Source organism: Equus caballus, chromosome 19 (genome assembly GCF_041296265.1).
Source record: "Equus caballus isolate H_3958 breed thoroughbred chromosome 19, TB-T2T, whole genome shotgun sequence".
Taxonomy (NCBI): Eukaryota; Metazoa; Chordata; class Mammalia; order Perissodactyla; family Equidae; genus Equus; species Equus caballus.
Genome location: NC_091702.1, coordinates 5,390,452 through 5,407,592, shown reverse-complemented (window position 1 = coordinate 5,407,592; position 17,141 = coordinate 5,390,452). Strand labels below are relative to the sequence as shown.

The 17,141-nt window shown below is 44.2% G+C and overlaps 1 long non-coding RNA gene across 1 annotated transcript; it reads left to right on the top strand.

Moving 5' to 3' along the window:
* The first annotated feature begins 731 nt into the window (after positions 1 to 731).
* On the top strand, positions 732 to 6,603 carry LOC138919052 (uncharacterized). The gene is made up of 2 exons (XR_011428948.1): positions 732 to 1,009; positions 5,161 to 6,603. It is a non-coding gene; the product is annotated as an uncharacterized lncRNA (long non-coding RNA).
* The last annotated feature ends 10,538 nt before the right edge of the window (positions 6,604 to 17,141 follow it).

Sequence of the window (17,141 nt, the reverse complement as noted above, 5' to 3'; positions counted from 1 at the left end):
AAGACGTGTAAACCTTCTCGTTTTGCCCTTTCCGGATCTGCCCCTGGGGGATGTCTGTCCTCTCAGTTCTCACCTTATCTGCACAACGTTCATCTCGAAGCCGTCCTGGCGCCTCGCAGGGCTGACCTGGTGTGTGTACTGTGGTGACACTTCTGTAACTCTCTCCTCTGAGGGGTGCAGCCAGTGATGGCCTGGGTGAATTATTATGTATGTGAGAGTGAAAAGCACCCGCTCACTTGAAGGGCACAAATGCCGGCAGTTACCTGAGGGCATTTTGAAAATGGCAAGTGTCTGTAACCGTGATTTCAGAAAGGACATCTCATCTGATTACAGGCAATAGGCATCACGTTAAACCTGCAAATCATGTGCTTGCAATTTCATTTAGAAAATTGACCTGCACATTTGAATCTGGCTGAGGTGAGAGAGGCCTCTGGACCCGGTATCTTAAGGCAGAAACCCGTCTGCTCCCACTGTAGTGACGCCTCAACTTTCCCGCAGGGCTCCTCCCCAGCCTCCCCTCACCGGCCGGCTTCTCCTCTCGGTGGCTGGCTGCCTGGCGCTGGCAGTGTTCCGGTGAACACAGGCGGGTGGTCAGCCACTCGCCGTCATTGAGAGGCAGGTGCGAAGCCTAGGGGTAAAGGAAGACATTGCTGTTTCATTTTCATCTCCCTTTCATTCCTTTCCTTTCTTTTCTTTCTTTCTTTCTTCTTTTTTGTCCTCTCCCACTTCAGGAACAGCATTCATCCAATTGAGTGACAGAGACCTGTCTCGTAATTCGTGGAATTCGTGATGACTTTGTGGGCCTGGGAAGTGGACGTTCATAGACTGCACGATGTTTCCTCCTAAACAGCGAGGATAGGAGGTCGCCCGCGGAGCATCACCTCAGCACCGCCCTCGTTTAGCATCCTGCTGTCTCGGAATCTCACGTGCCTGGGCTCATACTTGAGATCTGGATTCAGTAATTTTCAGTGGGGAGCCCAGAAATCTGATTTTTAAACAGACATTCCAGGTGATTATTTTTTAACGGAATGTTGTTTATTATTTTTTAATTGTAGAAATTTTAAAATAGCCACAAAAGTGAATAAAATTGAGTAACGAACCTTCCTGCACCCATCACCCAGTTCCATCAATAATTAATATTTTTCATCTCATCTGTGTCTCCATTAAAATTTTTTTCCCTATATATTTTAAAGTGAATCCAGACATCAGGTGATTTCATGAGTAAATGTTTAAGTATGCATCTCCAATAACTTTTGTGTTTACATACTACTATGGCATGTCACACCCAACAGAATTAATAATTCAATAATGTCAGTTAATACTCAGCCTATTTTCAAATTTTCCTGATTATCTTAAAAATGTCTTTCTATGGTTAGTTTAATCTCTCCGAACAAGGGTCACACACTGCAGTTGGATGCTCTGTGTCGTGAACCTCTTTATTCTGTACAAGCCCCCGTTTTCTTTAAGACATTGGTCTGTGGAGAGACCAGACCTCCTCCAGCGTCGTGTGCGTGTGTGCACTGTGCCTCTTGGTTAGCTGCAGATGCTGACTCAGCGGGTCTGAGGTGGCGACCGAGAGTCCACATTCTCAGCAGTCCTTCGGGCAACGCTGAAGCTGCTGAGGGCTGGGGAGACAGGGGACCCTGCTTTGAGAAACAAGCCTGTGAGAATGTCCTGCGTTCTGGATTTGGCTGAGTCTGTCCCTTGGTGCTGTATAATTTCTTCCAACCTCTGTGTTGCTTGTAAATGGGAGTTAGATATAGAGACTTCGTTAGATTTAGTTTCAATTTTTTAAAAATGTAGCAAGATTTTTTAATAATTGGAGTTATCTACTTATTGTATTGTATATTGTATCCTATAATGAGACACATAATGTCCTATTATTCCGTTCTTAGTGATGCTAAGACTGATCAATGGGTTAGATGCCATGTGATTCTGATTCAGAAGTTGCATGAATGGTAATATGAAAAACTGCCTTAAAATAAAATTCTGGTTAAACGTGGTGGCAAGACCTACATTTGTTAAGTGCTTACTATGTGTCAGGCGTGATTTTAAATATTTAAATGTATTAAATTACTTAATTTTAGCAACAACCTTAGGGGATAGGGACTATTATTAATTCCCCGATTATTTATTTTAAATTTTTAAATTTTTAAATTTTTTTTAGTTCCCCATTTAAAAATAGGGAAACTGAGTCTTGGAGATGTTGACTAACTTGCCCAAGGTCACACTGCTGGTAGCTGGCACGAAGGATTCGACCCCAGCCAGCTGGCTGCTGTTTACTCCCTATCAGTTAAAACGCAAGAGTCTTGGGGGGGAGGGTGACCATTGTTTCTACCATCTGGCCTGACCAGTTTGCCCATTTACATTCAGCAAGCTGGTATCAATTTATACACATTTGTAGAAACAGATTCCTCTTGTCTTTTCCAGACTAGGTTTTGACACGTGGGGAGGAGAAGGATGGCGGTGACGTTGGAACTGGAAGAATAAATAGGGAGCAAGTGAGGGAGAGAGTGGGAGAGGGGGAGGGGGGCTCAGTGTGGAGAGAGGTAGGCCGTCAGTTATGTCGCCGATGGCGCTGACCGTCACCTGACCTGTGCAGGAGTTAGCCACCTGAAGAGTTAAGACGGAACTAAGTGCACACAAGAGCTCTCTCACTTCCGGAACCAGCTGCAAGTCTGAGGGAGCTCCAGAACCACACTGGTGTTTGGGAACTTTCTGGAGAACTCACTGAAACTCTATTCACGTTGTGGTTCTTCCAGAGAGGTTACAGATTAACATCAGCCAGGGGAGAAGATTCATGGGGCGGAGTCCAGGAAGAGAACCAAACACGGAACTTCCCGTCATCCTCTCCCCATGGAGTCAGGATAGCATTTCTCTTCTGGCATCAACGTGGGACAGCACACAGGGAGTAGGGGCACTCACGTGAGGCTCAGAGGACACATGGGGCTCTGTCATGCAGGCATGATGAGCTGCTCATGGGGCTGGTGTCAGTCTCCAATCTCAGTCCTTCTGGAGGTTGACTGACACCACTGGTACCAAAGCTCCAGCTGAAGCATACTGCTAATACCTGACGTGGCAGCCTCCACCCTACGGCTATCTGGTGTGCCCAGCGCCTACTCAAAATCACTTTGTGTGGCTATCCTGTGTGACCCAAGGCGAAGGCAAACCAAGGGCCTCCTATCAGACATGACATTCTGAGGGCCTAGAGATTATATTCCAGAAGCCAAGGGCAAGGGCCAGACCTCTTTTAACCTCTTTTTTGGGCAAGGTTAAATTTTTACTACACACCTGCCATTGAGCAGGAGGAGAGCCATAACCTGCATACCTGGCTCCACTGGGGCACCTGAGTGAGCCAGTTCGTCCCTCCTGAGGGGGCGCTACCTGTTCCAGAGGAAGGCCAGTACGTGTAGCAAGAAGATGAGCCGTGTGAGAGGAGGGTTTGTCTTTCTCTGGGTCCACATTCCGTCAGCACTTTGGGCTTTTGGTGTGTGTAGACATCAGGTGAGCACTACAAAGTCTACATAATAAATGTATTTTTCTCAGAGAGCCTAAGAGATATTAAACCAAAGAAAACCAATGCCCTGCTGGATCTCAGCAAAAGTGATGACAAGCACCTGCACTGCCAGAAGTGATTAGGCTTGCATCGAGGGGTCCTAGAATTAGTGGACGTTGCGGAATATTGCTTTCCTTCCTGAACCTTCAGAAAAGTTGTGATGTAACATTACAACTGAATTAAAAAGAGTTCAAGGTCACGGAATCTTTCTCTTGCCTACCAAAACTTCGCTTAATCAGCTCCGGGAGACAGCAGCCTCTCCGAGGTGCAGGAGCTCTCAGGAGAATCTGTTGGATGGGATTCCTTGTCGCTCTATCAGAGAGAACTGCGACAGCGTGCGTTAACCACCGGCCACTGAGCAAACGCTCCACTGCCTGCTGCCAGAGTAGCATTCTGGAGCCAGACGGGCAGGTTGATGCTAAATGTCTGCCTCTGGCTGGAGGAGGGAGCTCTGACGACCGGTCCTTACCAGCAGAAGCATCACCTTAGTCCTCTGCGTCCCAGCGCCCGCCCAGGCTTTGGCAAACAGCAAGCATGGCTTGCAAGCCTTCTGAAGGATCCCTGAAAATAATGGTTTCTGCGTATATACCTGCTGTGTCCAGGTTAGCACCAGTTTGGAAAACTCTTTTTAAAAAGCCCATTTTATTAGTTACTGAAACAATCCAGACTAGAAAAAACTAAATGGATGAAATTACAGTAGTCCTCCCTTATCTGTGGTTTCGCTTTCTGTGGTTTCAATTACCCGTAGTCAACCTTGGTCCGAAAATATTAAATGAAAAACTCCAGAAATAAACAATTCATAAATTTTAAATTGCACGCTGTTCTGAGTAGCATGATGAAATCCTGTGCTGTCCTGCTCCATCCCACTTGGGACCTGAGTCACACATTTGCGCAGCTGATCCATGCTGTATACCTGACCCGCCCGGTACTCACTTAGTAGCCATCTCAGTTATCAGATCAACCGTCTTGGTATCTGAGTGCTTGTGTGCAAGTCACCCTTATTTTACTCAATAACGGCCCCAAGTGCAAGAGGAGTGATGGGGGAGATACGCCAAAGAGAAGCCATAAAGTGCTTCCTTTAAGTGAAGAAGTGAACGTTCTCGACTTAATAAGGAAAAGAAATCATCCGCTGAGGTTGCTAAGATCTACAGTAACTTTTATTATAGTATGTTGTTGTAACTTTTCTATTTTATTATTAGTTATTGTTGTTAATCTCTTACTGTGCCTAATTTACAAATTGAACTTTATCCTAGATATGTATGCATAGGGAAAAACATAGTATGTATTGTGCATATAGGATTCGGTACTCTGCTCAGTTTCAGGCGTCCACCGGGGGTCTTGGAACGTTTCCCCTGCAGATAAGGGGGGACGACTGTAAAAGAAAACAGGGAACCTATCATGACATAGAAGGTAAGGAAACAATAATTTTAATTCATCCTTAAGGTGCTAAAGCACCACTGATATAGCCAGTTGAGGGGCTGATGTGAAGAATGGGAGGAGAGAATGATGAAAATTAACGTAATAAAGTGATTAATAAAACAAGTAATTTATCAACTTAATTAACAAAATAATAAAATAATTAATTATTATTTATTTATTTTTAGTTTTAAAAAGCCTATCAAGTGAGCCAGCCCTGACGGCCTGGTGCTTCAAGTTCGGCCTGCTCCACGTTGGCGGCCTGGGCTCGGTGTCTGGGTGCAGAACCACACCACTTGTCTGTTGGTAGCTGTGCTGTGGCAGTGACTCGCATGGAGGAACTAGAAGAATTTATAACTATGTGCTGTGATCCAGCGGTGGTGGGGAAGAGGAAGAAGATTGGCAACAGATGTTGGCTTGGAGCAAATCTTCCCCTGCAAAAACAAAAAATGAAAAACAAACCTATTAAGTGATGGGGCATTCTAGCCTTCTTGGTCTTTTTACTTCAAAAAAATTTTTTAAACAGTTTTATTGAGATATAATTCATATACCATATAATCCACCCATTTAAAGTAGTCAATTCACTGTTTGTTGATATATTTACAAATACGTGCAACCTTCACTACAATCAGTTTTGGAACATTTTCATCACCTCATGGAGAAACCCACTCCCCTTAGTCGTCATCCCCTCATCTCCCTATCCCTTACATAGCTCTACGCAACTACTAATCTACTTTCTATCTCTATAGAGTTCTCTGCTTTGGACATTTTGTATGACTGGAGCCATATAATATGTGGTCTTTTGTCTCTGTCTTCTTTGACTTAGCATAACATTTTCAAGGTTTATCTGTGTCGTGGCATGTATCAATACCTCATTCCTTTTTATGGTTGCATAATATTCCATTGTATGGATATACCATATTTTGTTTTTCCATCCATCAGTTGACGGATGTTTGGGTTTTCCACCTTTTGGCTATTATGAATAATGTTGCTGTAAACATTCTTGTACAAGTTTTTGTGAGGGCATATGTTGTCATTTCTCTTGGGTGTATATCAAAGAGTAAAATTGCTGGGTCCCATGGTAACTCCATGTTCAGTCATCTGAGGAATGCCAGACTGCTTTCCACATGACTGCCCCCTTTCATGTCCCTGACAGCCGGGTATGAGCATTCTTATTGCTCCACATCCTTCCCAAAACTTGTTATTTTCCATTAAAAAAATTATCATAGCCTTCCAGGTCTCTCACTGTGGTTTTAATTTGCATTTTCCTAATGATTCATGAGGTTGGGCATCTTTTCATGTGCTTATTGCCCATTTGTCTATTTTCCTTGTAGAAACGTCTATGGTTCTTTATTTTTAATATTCGATTCTCCTTAAGCTTCATCTGTAAGATGATGTTGTGACACCTAGTTGTGAACAGGATTAAATGAAATGGTGCATATAAACATTTAGCTTGTGTCTGGCTCTCACTTCATGATTCTAATTACTGTCATCACTCACAGCATCTCTGACTTCCTGTCTCCGCTTCTCTGTCATTCTGAAATTCTATGATTTTTTGCTACCATAGCACAATTATAATGTAAAAGTAATCACTGGTATTTAGCATTAAATCATGTTCTGTGCTAAATCTATTCTAATGAGTAGAATTATTTAATTCCTGCAAACTATCATCTTGGTATCTGATCTTGACCCTCCCCTACCGGAAGCATTAATGAGAGTGAAAAGGAGGACATCCTGGGAATTCGTTTGGAGGCACGGTATGCAAACCTCTGGTTCCATATGGTACAAGGGTGGTATTAACGGCCCACATCTGGGATGTCACACCATGAAACCTCAAGAGTTAAGTGGAACAAAGTCCAGATCCATAGTTGTGGATGTGCAAACACAGCCCAGCACAGCAAACTCTTGTGATCATAAAAACTTGCATAGCACTTACTGTGTGCCAGAACCCGTTCTAAGCTATATATATATATACACTCAACCTTCACAGGAAATGCTTGTGGAGTAGATGAAATAAACAAATCCTTACTGAGTGCCCACCACGTGCCAGGCCCTGTGCTAGATGCTGGCAAGCCAAATGGTGAGCCCTAAAGACAAGGTTTTACCTCCAGGGGCTGCAGCGTAGAAGGGGAAGTGACGTTGCTCACATAATCCCACCGCTTAATATAAGTTACATGGAGACAGGAGCCATGGAGGATGGACACGGTGCCATGCAAACATATGCTGGAGGAGAATTGCTTTCTGGGGGAGTAACAACTGTGCTGAGAGATGAAAGGAATGCCGCGGTTGGGGTGGAGGAGTGAGATGCCAGAGGGAAGAGCGTGTGCCAATGTCCTGTGGCTGGAGGAAGCAAGGTGAGGTTGAGAAGCTGACAGGTCAGGGTGGCTGGAGTAGAGAGCAAGGGCAGAGTGCAGTGAAGTGGGCAGGGGCCCTGTATGCCTCACGAAGGGCTTTGGTCTTTATTCTGAGACAAGAGGAGGTGGTTAAAAGACTATAATTAGAGGGTGACGTGACCAGATTTCTGTTACTATGGCTGCAGTGTGGGAAGCAAAAAGGAGGGGCCTGAGGGGCTGGATATAGATGAATACTCAAGCTGGAGGGGTCCCAGTCAATACCGTGGGTACTCTGAGCTGGCACGACTCGCCTTTGTAAGGCATGGGTATTTGTCTTCCCAGTCCTGCTGTGGGCTGTCTTCCTGGGGCAGCCAGCATCTGACAAGGAAAGTCAGTTTCCCGGACATGTATGCATATGACCTAGAGGCAGAACATGGACATACTGAGCCCATCCTGGATGCTGTTCTGTTATAAATCCTCGAATGCCCGAGACACAGCTCCTCTCCTGGTGCCTTTCGGCCCTCGGCGTCCTGCAGGACCAAACCTCAAGTCCACCTCCTCCCTGATCCCTTACCCAGCCCCCTCGGATCTCTCCTCCTCTGAACGCCTCCTGGATTTTGTAATGTATTTCTACCTTGGGCTTTGCAAGGCCAGGGCTTAGAGTCCTTGCTGCAGTTAGACCGCCTGCTGTCCCCAGGTGAATACACTTTCATGTGAGCTCATATTTCCAACAGCTGGGCTTTCCACAGGGAAAGTTAGCAGCGAGAGATAGCAGCATCTGTGTCCACTAACCGATCCCTAAGAACAACCGGCATTAAAATTACTTTACTAGAATCACTGAACGTATATATTAACTTACATGAATGATCACTGAATTTAAGTAGACTGTTACCACTACCGTTGAGATAGAGGCTTGTCTTTCTCTTGGTCTATTCTCAGTGCTGTAATCCCAGTACCTAGAGGAGTGCCTGGCACCGGGTAGTCGCTCAGTAAATTTATTGGCTGGATGGATGAATAAATGAATGAATGGCCAGATGAATGAGTGGGGAACTTTGTTCATGTCAAGCACTGTTCTAGGTGCTTACCGTGGATAATTCATTTGATCTTTAGCACAGTCCTAGGAGCTGAGCCTGTTATTATCCATCCACAGCAGCTCTGTCCAACACAAATATAATGTGAACCATCGGTGGAATTTCAAATTTTATGGTAACTACGTTAAAAAAAGATAAAAAGAAACAGGTAAAATTAATTTTATAGTATATTTTACTTCACTTAGTATGTCTAAAATATTATCACTTTAACACGTAATCAATATAAAAATAGTAATAAGGTATCTCACATTGTCTTGTACTAGGCCTTGGAAACCCAGTGTACATCTCAGTTGCAGCACATGTCCACTCGGAGCAGCCATATGCGGCTACCAGCCACTGTCCTGGCCAGCAGAGCCCTCGAGCTTAGGAGGTTCATGGGCCCGGGTCCTGAGTTAGCAAGTGGCAGACGTGGAATTCAAATCTAGGCCACATGGCTCCAGAACTGTGTTCTTAATCACACGTGTGCTGCCTTTTAAGGAGCTACAATTTAGAGCAGATTTAAGAAACACCTACATATAATTAGGCAATCATTAATCCTTTATCATGTTCAAGTCCAATCAATATAGCCCTGTAATTCTCTGAGGCATAACTAGAAGATATTTTTCCAGTTTCCAGTGAACCTTTTCTCGGAGCTGGCCTCCTCTGGGGCTTGCTGCCTGCCCCGGGACTGCAGGCCAGCTTGCTGTCAAAGCCCCCCAAGGGACTGCCTCAGGCACGATTCCTCCCTGTGATAGGTACAAGTGGCCCCACCGTCTGTTTTCCAGGCTGAGGCTGCTGGAAGAAAGGGACAGCATGGCCTTTATCCTTGAGGGTTCTGGCTGCTGGTCTCCTTGGCACCCCAGCTGTTTCCAGCACGTTATGATCAAACTGGGAGGAATGAGAACTGCACAGCTACCCCTGTGAGAGCCTTTTCCAGCGGAAAGAAGTCCTTTCCTCTCACTTTGCTTAGAGTCGTGTCATTCCCGTATTTAAACCGAATGATTCTTTGTCAACAATTACAACCCAGGATACGATACTTTCTTTTGGACAAAGACTGCTTTTGAAAGGGGGAAATCTTATTTTTAAATTTTTTTTTCTGTTACAAATTGGTGCTTCTATTTTGCAGATGTAAGAAATAATCACCATTTCCACCACTTAGCACTCGGTCATTGTTCAGCTTTCTGTTGCTGTGAAACAAACCACCCCAAAATTTAGAGGCTTAAAACATTCCTTTTATTTAGTTCCTGATTTTCTGGGTCAGGAATTTTGGAGGAGCTCCACTGGGCGATCCATCTCATGGCTGGGATAGCTTCTTCACCCACATGTCTGGGTCTCAGCGCTCACTAGCCTCTCTTTCTTTCCACGTGGCTTCTCACCCTCCAGAGTCTCTCCAACATCTCTTCACAGAAGGGTGGTTTCACGGTGATTGCCGTTCTTATGTGGTGACTGGCTCCCAGGAGGTTCGGAAGCAGAAGCTGCCAGGCCAGGTAATGGCTATGCTTGGAATTGGCGCAGGATCACTTCTGCCACATTCTATGGGTCAAAGCAATCGCCGGGCCCAATGAGATTTAGGGGTGGAGAAATAGAGTCTTCCTCCCGGTGAGGATGTGTTGAGGTCACATTGCCTAAGGGCATGGGGGGTGGGAGATATTGTTGCCGCCATCTTTGGAAAATATGACCTGCCAGTTATAAGCCATCTTGGGTGGTGTCCATTTGTCTCATATCTTTTCTGCCATTGAGATTATAAGGATCTTCGTATACCTTATTTTCTCTTGTTTTCTACAGAGGCCAAGAATCCCATGATGAGAACTAAATAATTATTGTTGATTTGCTGATATAGCATCCAAAGATAAATTAATAGTTAAAATTTTAGGAAAAAATCTAAAGACCTACTTATACCTTACATGAAAACTAGTTTTAACTAAATAGTTTACTTAGTTGCCCAATTATGTTTTGCGTTTCACCCTTATTGTGCCTGCCCTTCTCATTCTTTTTCACCTTTCTGGATCACCCTCGAGACTTGTGTTGTAGCCATCCCTTCCATGAGGTCTTCTCTGATTAACTCAGCCTGCTGCGATTCAGCCAGCGTCTCCACCCTCACCGTCTGTGCTGACTAGGAAAGTATTTTCTCTGAGCCCCAAGCCCGCCCCTCTATACCCCGCTTTGTGATGTTGGAGCTGGCAGCCTGCAAACTAGACTTTTCTCTCTCTTTTTTTTAAGCTGTCTTTCTACTGGGTTGCACCGCTAGGACACATTAGAGGGAGGCAGGAAGGAATGGACTTGCTCCTTTCCGTTTGCTTGCAGTTCCTGTCAGTTCCTTGAAGAAATTTCCCCCTCAAGTGAGGCAGTTCTGGTTGATGGACTCCTGGGTTACTAGAGTCTCAATGTTTTATTTGTCCAGGTTAATTTTGAAAGCAGCTTGTCTTGAGCACACACCTTACCTAGGTTGTGAAAATTGAACTTATTTAAATAAAGTTATTTCAATTTGGACTACTGAAGTGGAGCTGGGATGATATTTGCTTTGATGTTTGTCCTTATATTTGATTTGATGACTGTCCTTATATGAACTTGAATATTTAGGGAAAACAATCTTTGAGATTGTATTTAATGGTCTTCTTTTAAGACTACATCTGTGATTGTATACACTTCAGCAATGTATGGTAAAGTGGCAATGACTTTGTTAAATTATATGATTTGCTTCCATCTTTTCCCGCAAGCAACCCAAACCTTCCGTTTTGTCCAAGTTTAATTTCTCCATAATGGAATATTACTTTCCCGTGTTGAACTTCCAAAGCCTGATTTTTTTCAGTTTCTCCTAGGCTTTCACATATTTAATGGAATTAACTCAACAGGTAAGGTCTGCCTGATACTTGACCCTGCTTTGCTCACCTGGATGCGAGTTTTGGTAAAATAATATGTTTAATCAAGTGTCAGTGTTGGATAATGGAGATTTCTGTGATATGTTTTACTTTGCTTTTGGTCAAACAAATGTGGTGATTAGTCTTGGACATTTGGTCAAAAGATAGAGGCCATCAGAATGAACCTTTTTTATTTCTTTCTTATAATGGTTCCTGTCCAGATGTATGTGCTGTTTGGGGAAGGGTGAATGACCACAGTAGCGTCAACACTCGTTGGAAGCCCAGTCACCTGACCAGGCATTTCCCTGCTGAGTACCAGAATAAGCAGATAGAATTAAAAATTCTAACCCACATGATTTTCTTGGTATTAAAAAGTAAAAATTTAATCATCCATTTCTTAAATTTGGCACTATTAACGGTCGTGTTTTGTTTCTTTCGTTTTGTTGTAATTACGTTTTCACTCGAGGAACTGTGTCTGTGAAGGAAACTGATTTCAGTTGTCGTGATCCAGTTGGACACAGGTGACCGCACAACCATCGCAGTGCCTCTGCCTTTCGCCTAGAAAGCTGGTTCATTGTTTGCGTTCATAAATGATTTCAGTGCTTTAAAAATATTTGGTGCTTTCTGATTATAGGGTGTGATTTAAAATAAATCTAATTTATTAAAAATTTAGAGTGCTTGTAGGGCTGGCCTGGTGGTATAGTGGTTAAGTTTGCATGCTCTGCTTTGGTGGCCCGGGGTTCGCTGCTTTGGATCCTGGTGTGGACCTACACACCGCTCATCAAGCCATGGTGTGGCGGCATCCCACATACAAAATAGAGGAAGACTGGCACAGATGTTAACTCAGGGCCAATCTTCCTCAGCAAAAAAAAAAAAAGGTAAAAATAATTTAGGGTGCTTGCACAATTATTTGTGAATCAGGAATTAGTAACGTATCCATGGAGGGATGAATCAAGGCATGGAAGGAAAGTCCATGGGCTGTTTAAAGTTAAGAAGAGATGCCTTTATACTACTTAAAAGTGTTTGAAAATTAAATGTTTGATTTACAGGGACTGTGTACACACAGGGCTCAAATTATTCATGTATCATTTGGAAATGTAAAATGCTTACTGTTCTGACCTTATGTGATAATTGCTATGCTAATTGATAGCGTCTACTAAATCTTTCTGAGAGTGAGTGAGGGTGGCGTTGATATACAGCAGCACACGCTTCGTGTGCTGGTAAATCATTCTTCCACTGAATTAAGGCCAAGGAGGGAGCATTGAGTGGAACTTACAGTCATATTACAGTATCTGGTGCTGTTCTAACCAAGAAATATATAGCGGTGCTAGTGACAAATGGGCAGCAAGACAAAAATCCACTACAGAGAAAATACAGAGATTTACCAGTGGTGTTTTTTGTGACGTTTCCGGGAATCACAGTCGTCACTCAGTGGAGTTGCTTCTCAAGGTTGATGCTGTCTTGATTCTCACTTTTGCACTGGTCCCTCTGTGAGAACATGCATCAAAATGGCTGCCCTCTGTGGGGCTTCTTCACTAATGAGTCAGGGAACGCGAGCTCTATCACTAGCCAGCTGGGTGAACTTGGACAGGTGGCTTCACTCTCTGAGCTTCAGTTTCCATGGTAGTCATAGCCACCTTGTAGGAGTGACACGAGTGAATGAGGTAATTCGTGTCAAGCACCCAGCACCGGGCCTGACACACAGTAATCACCTGATGCTGCTGCTGTTATTATCTACTTTCCGCAGATGCCTAACCACAATTATTCTGACGAAGAGTGATGCACATTGTAAAAGGGACTAGGGAAGATTTGAGGAGGGACTACGGAATTGGCGGCTTTGTCCCCACAATGCCAATGTATGCAAATGAATCTCCCAATGTATGCAAATGGATCTCCACGTAGGCATAAGGATGTAAGAGGCCCAAACCTGAGGTGGTGGGAACTGGTTGGCTAATTCTGATTCTTTCTTTGAGATGTAGAAAGGAGCTCCAGATGCACTTTCTCATACACTCTGCCTGTGTCAGGGAACTCAGCTCCTGCCCTTGACGATACAGAGCTCAATACAGAGGAGAATGGGGAAGTTCTCCTTAGTGAAATCAGAAGTCAGGGAGACAGGCAGTACATCTCGGTTGAGGAGGGTGACATATGAATGTGTTTTGGGGTGTAGGGGTGAGGAGTGAGAGGGGACAAATTAGGCCAAGAACTCCATGTCAATATTAGGATGGTGAATTCATTAAGCATCTTCAAGAGCCAACTATATGAGGAGTATTTACTCTATTAATCACTAATACAGGAGAAAAATCAAAGATAGGAAAATCTCATGGATCCCTTGCTCTTGAGGATCTTACCACCTAAAGGCTGGAGGTTCTGGGGATTTCCAAGAGTGAGGACATCTCCCTCTCTCTTTACTCACACAGACGGAATGACCTACCTGTGTGTGGGGGAGGTCACGACACCACTCACACCCATCTGGGCTTCTTTGTGTGCTGTTCCTTCCTTGTCCTTTGGCACCAGGATTGTTGAAACCCCAGCTTGTCGCTCTAGGCTGTGCTGGAGGGAGGGTGACCTCAGACTCCAGTGGAGCTAAGGTTGGTACCAGATCCTCTAAACAGTGGTTCTCAAACTTTTATCCCCAGGGACCATTTATACTCCTAAGAATTACTGAGGACCCTGAAGACATATTGATATTTACCATGTTGGAAGTTTAAACATTTATTAATTCACTTAACATAATGCTAATAAACTCTTTACTTATTGACATAAGTAACATATTTTTAACAACAAAACTACAGTTTTCAAAATAAGAAAATTAGAAGAGGGGCATTGTTTTATATATTTTTGTTCAAATCTCTTTAATGGCTTGATAGAAGATAGCTGGATTCTCAGAAAAGCACTTATTTTTCTGTTGTTTTTGATAATTCCCTGCCCATCCCACATACAAATCTATTTAAAACTTGTAAGGGCTTTAAGAATAAAACCTGATGAAAAAAATTGTTGTTTCCTTGGGAAAAATTAAACTTAGCCTTTTCAGTTGGAACTAATATAGATACCAGAGCAAACAGAAATTTAAAAATTTGTTTCCACCCACCATGGTGGTTTCAGGTCAAAGTCATAGTAGGGTTTATCTCGTGTCTAAATCTAATTGACGGGTAAATGAAACTATTTGGAGAGATTGTGCTGACTCCTCATTTTACAGAAAGACACAGAGTGGGTAATAACCTTTAAGTGGGAGAGGAAAGTCAGGAGCCCAGATTCATGGGACAGGACAGAGGGGAGAAAAATGGGCTAAAATTATATTGAAAAGGCTGGTGTAGACCTGTGGTTTAATTGAAGACCCAGATCAAAAGAAATCAATAGAAATGCTTTGGTTTATTTTTTCCTCCATTTTCACTTAAGTATGTGTCTCTAATATGGTAAAAAGCAGCCACAACGCATATTAGGAAGGAAATAAGTCCGGTGGTGTCAGAAGGAGCAGGAAGCGCAGTGCGTGTCGCACGCAGCCCAGTTTAGGTTGATTAGAGCCTGGCTGCAGAGCCTGTGGGAAAGCACAAGTGTTTGCACAGAAGGACTGTAGTGGAGGGCGATTCTTAGAGGAAGCTTGAGAACACCGTGGCTAAAACACTGCTTGCCATGGACTCTCAAGGATAGCACAATAGCAAAGCTTGACTTTGGCGTGCAAACGTGCTAGAATCCAAATCACAGAAACTTGTGTCAATAGCAGGAAATGACAAATAACGGAATAATGCTAAAATTTTACATTTAGAGGTGACTGTCAGGGTAGCAGCGTTAGAGTTTCTAGGTAGAAGTGTTTACCTGATATGAATTTATGTTGGTAATTTTGATACTACTGGCGTTACTAGAGTGATGCTTCATGTCAACTCTTCCATCAAAAGCCATCTGACACAATGATGGCAAGCGCGGGTTCGTGCAGAGTGAGAGATGGGCTCAGACTGAACCAGCAACCTGCTTCTGACAGAGAGGGATGTGTCTGTGCTCAAGGGAGAGGATAATGGCTATAATCAGATAGATTAAGAACTCTTTTACTTCTGGTAATCACTCGAAAAGTGAATGATATTTTTCATCTTTTTCAAAAATATATAGATCCGAAGAAGCCGAATCTGTTTTGTTGCCGTTTGTAACCTGCAATAAGTATCTCCTGACCTGACCCCACATGGAACTAGAAGTCATCCACCTGTGATCTGTTTCATCATCAGAGCTGTCACCTGCCCGAGTCTCCTCTGTCCTGGGAAGCACAGAAAAAGCCCTAACCTGGCAGCGGCTCACAAATGCACCCCTGTGGGTCCTTCGTTTTGGGCTGAGCAAGTACGTTCCTGATTCTGCCCCAGATGGCTCTCCTGAACTGGAGGTGCCGCAGCGCAGCTCCTGGCTGGTGCTTCCAGAGAGCTGGGAAGTGGTTCTGTGGCAGGTCTGTGCCCTGGTGGCTGCGTCTGGGATCAGGATCAGGCGTCCAGGCAGGGGCCCATCAAAACGGCCAGGGGAGATGAGAAGCAGGAACAACTTTCCTCTTTGGAGGACTGGGTGAGCTGACGTGTGAAGCAGACAGACTTCTGTTGTTGCAATTAGAAGGTGCCGTGCATCCTTCTGGGCCCGTAGAAGGTGCTCTAGGAACAGTATGATTAAAGTCCTCAGACGGTACACTGAGCAGGACACATCCTCATAACGTTCCTTTGGTGATTCATTCAGAGAAAATGCTGCAAACTGGCTTCTTTTTTCTCTGTTTATCCGTTAGGCCATGTGCTTCAGAAAGAAAATGATGACGTTTAAATTCTAACGCTCTCTGTCCTCTGTGATAACTGACACTTTAGCAAAACTCTGCTGAAATAGGGGGCTTTAGGGGGTCCACCTTCTTGAAGCGGGGAGAGAGTTCAGGGAGGAGGGATCCCAGCACTGTAACTAATTTCTCTGGCCCTCAGTTTTCCTCGTTCAAAACGGAGCTGCTTTCCTGTGGAGACGTTTCCAGTGCTCAGCTCACCCACATCTCGTTCTTTTCACCTCTGGGGTGTGTGAGGTTTGCACTTCCCATCTCGTTTTGCACTTGGGTGGGACCATGAGACTGGCCTTGGCCAATGAGTTGTGGGCAGAAGTAAAGCATGTCATTTCCTGAGCAGAGCATCTCCTCACTGATGGGAGGCCTCCCGCGCTCTCTTGCCCATGCTGCTGCCGCCGGGAATGTTCCAGATGGTGGCGCCTCCGTCAGCCTGGGTACCAGTGGGAAGGTAGGGACCAGAGCACCACCCCCACCTGCCCCCGCACCACCATCGATGCAGCCTGGACACAGAATGTGAGCAAAGAATAAAGTTTTGTTTCAAGTCTCTAATGTGGAGGCCATTTGTCGCCACTGCATAACTTAGCTCATTCTGACTAACCGTGCCCGTTGCTTGGTTCTTCAACTAGAGAAGGACTTCGTTAGTTTGTAATCTTTCCTCAATACACAGGCCTCTGGTTCTCAGGCTTTCAGGTACATCAGAATCACATCCTGCTTGTTCGACTTTAGATTCCTGGGCCTCACTTCCAGATGATCAGACTTCAGCGCGTCTGATGTGAGTTTGCAGGAATCTACATTTTTTTAAAATAGGGTTTTTATGCGATTCTGATTCAGGAGGGAGACCACACCTCAAGAAGTGTTGTAAATCTGTATTATGCTGTCCAGGCTCTGGCTACTATTTCTCAAGTTCTCCTAGTCAGACATGTTCAGATATTAGCAAAAGGTTAAAGGCATTGAGGGCGGGAGTAAGTGCAGTGAATATGAAGCTCCCCAGCTCTGCTTCAAGGCTGCATGAAGCAGGGATAAAGTGAAGACAACGAAAATGGTGATTAATAGACCCAACCACTTTGCTAAATGAGAATTCTAAAGATTGTAAATCATTTGGAAATTGAAGTGATGACC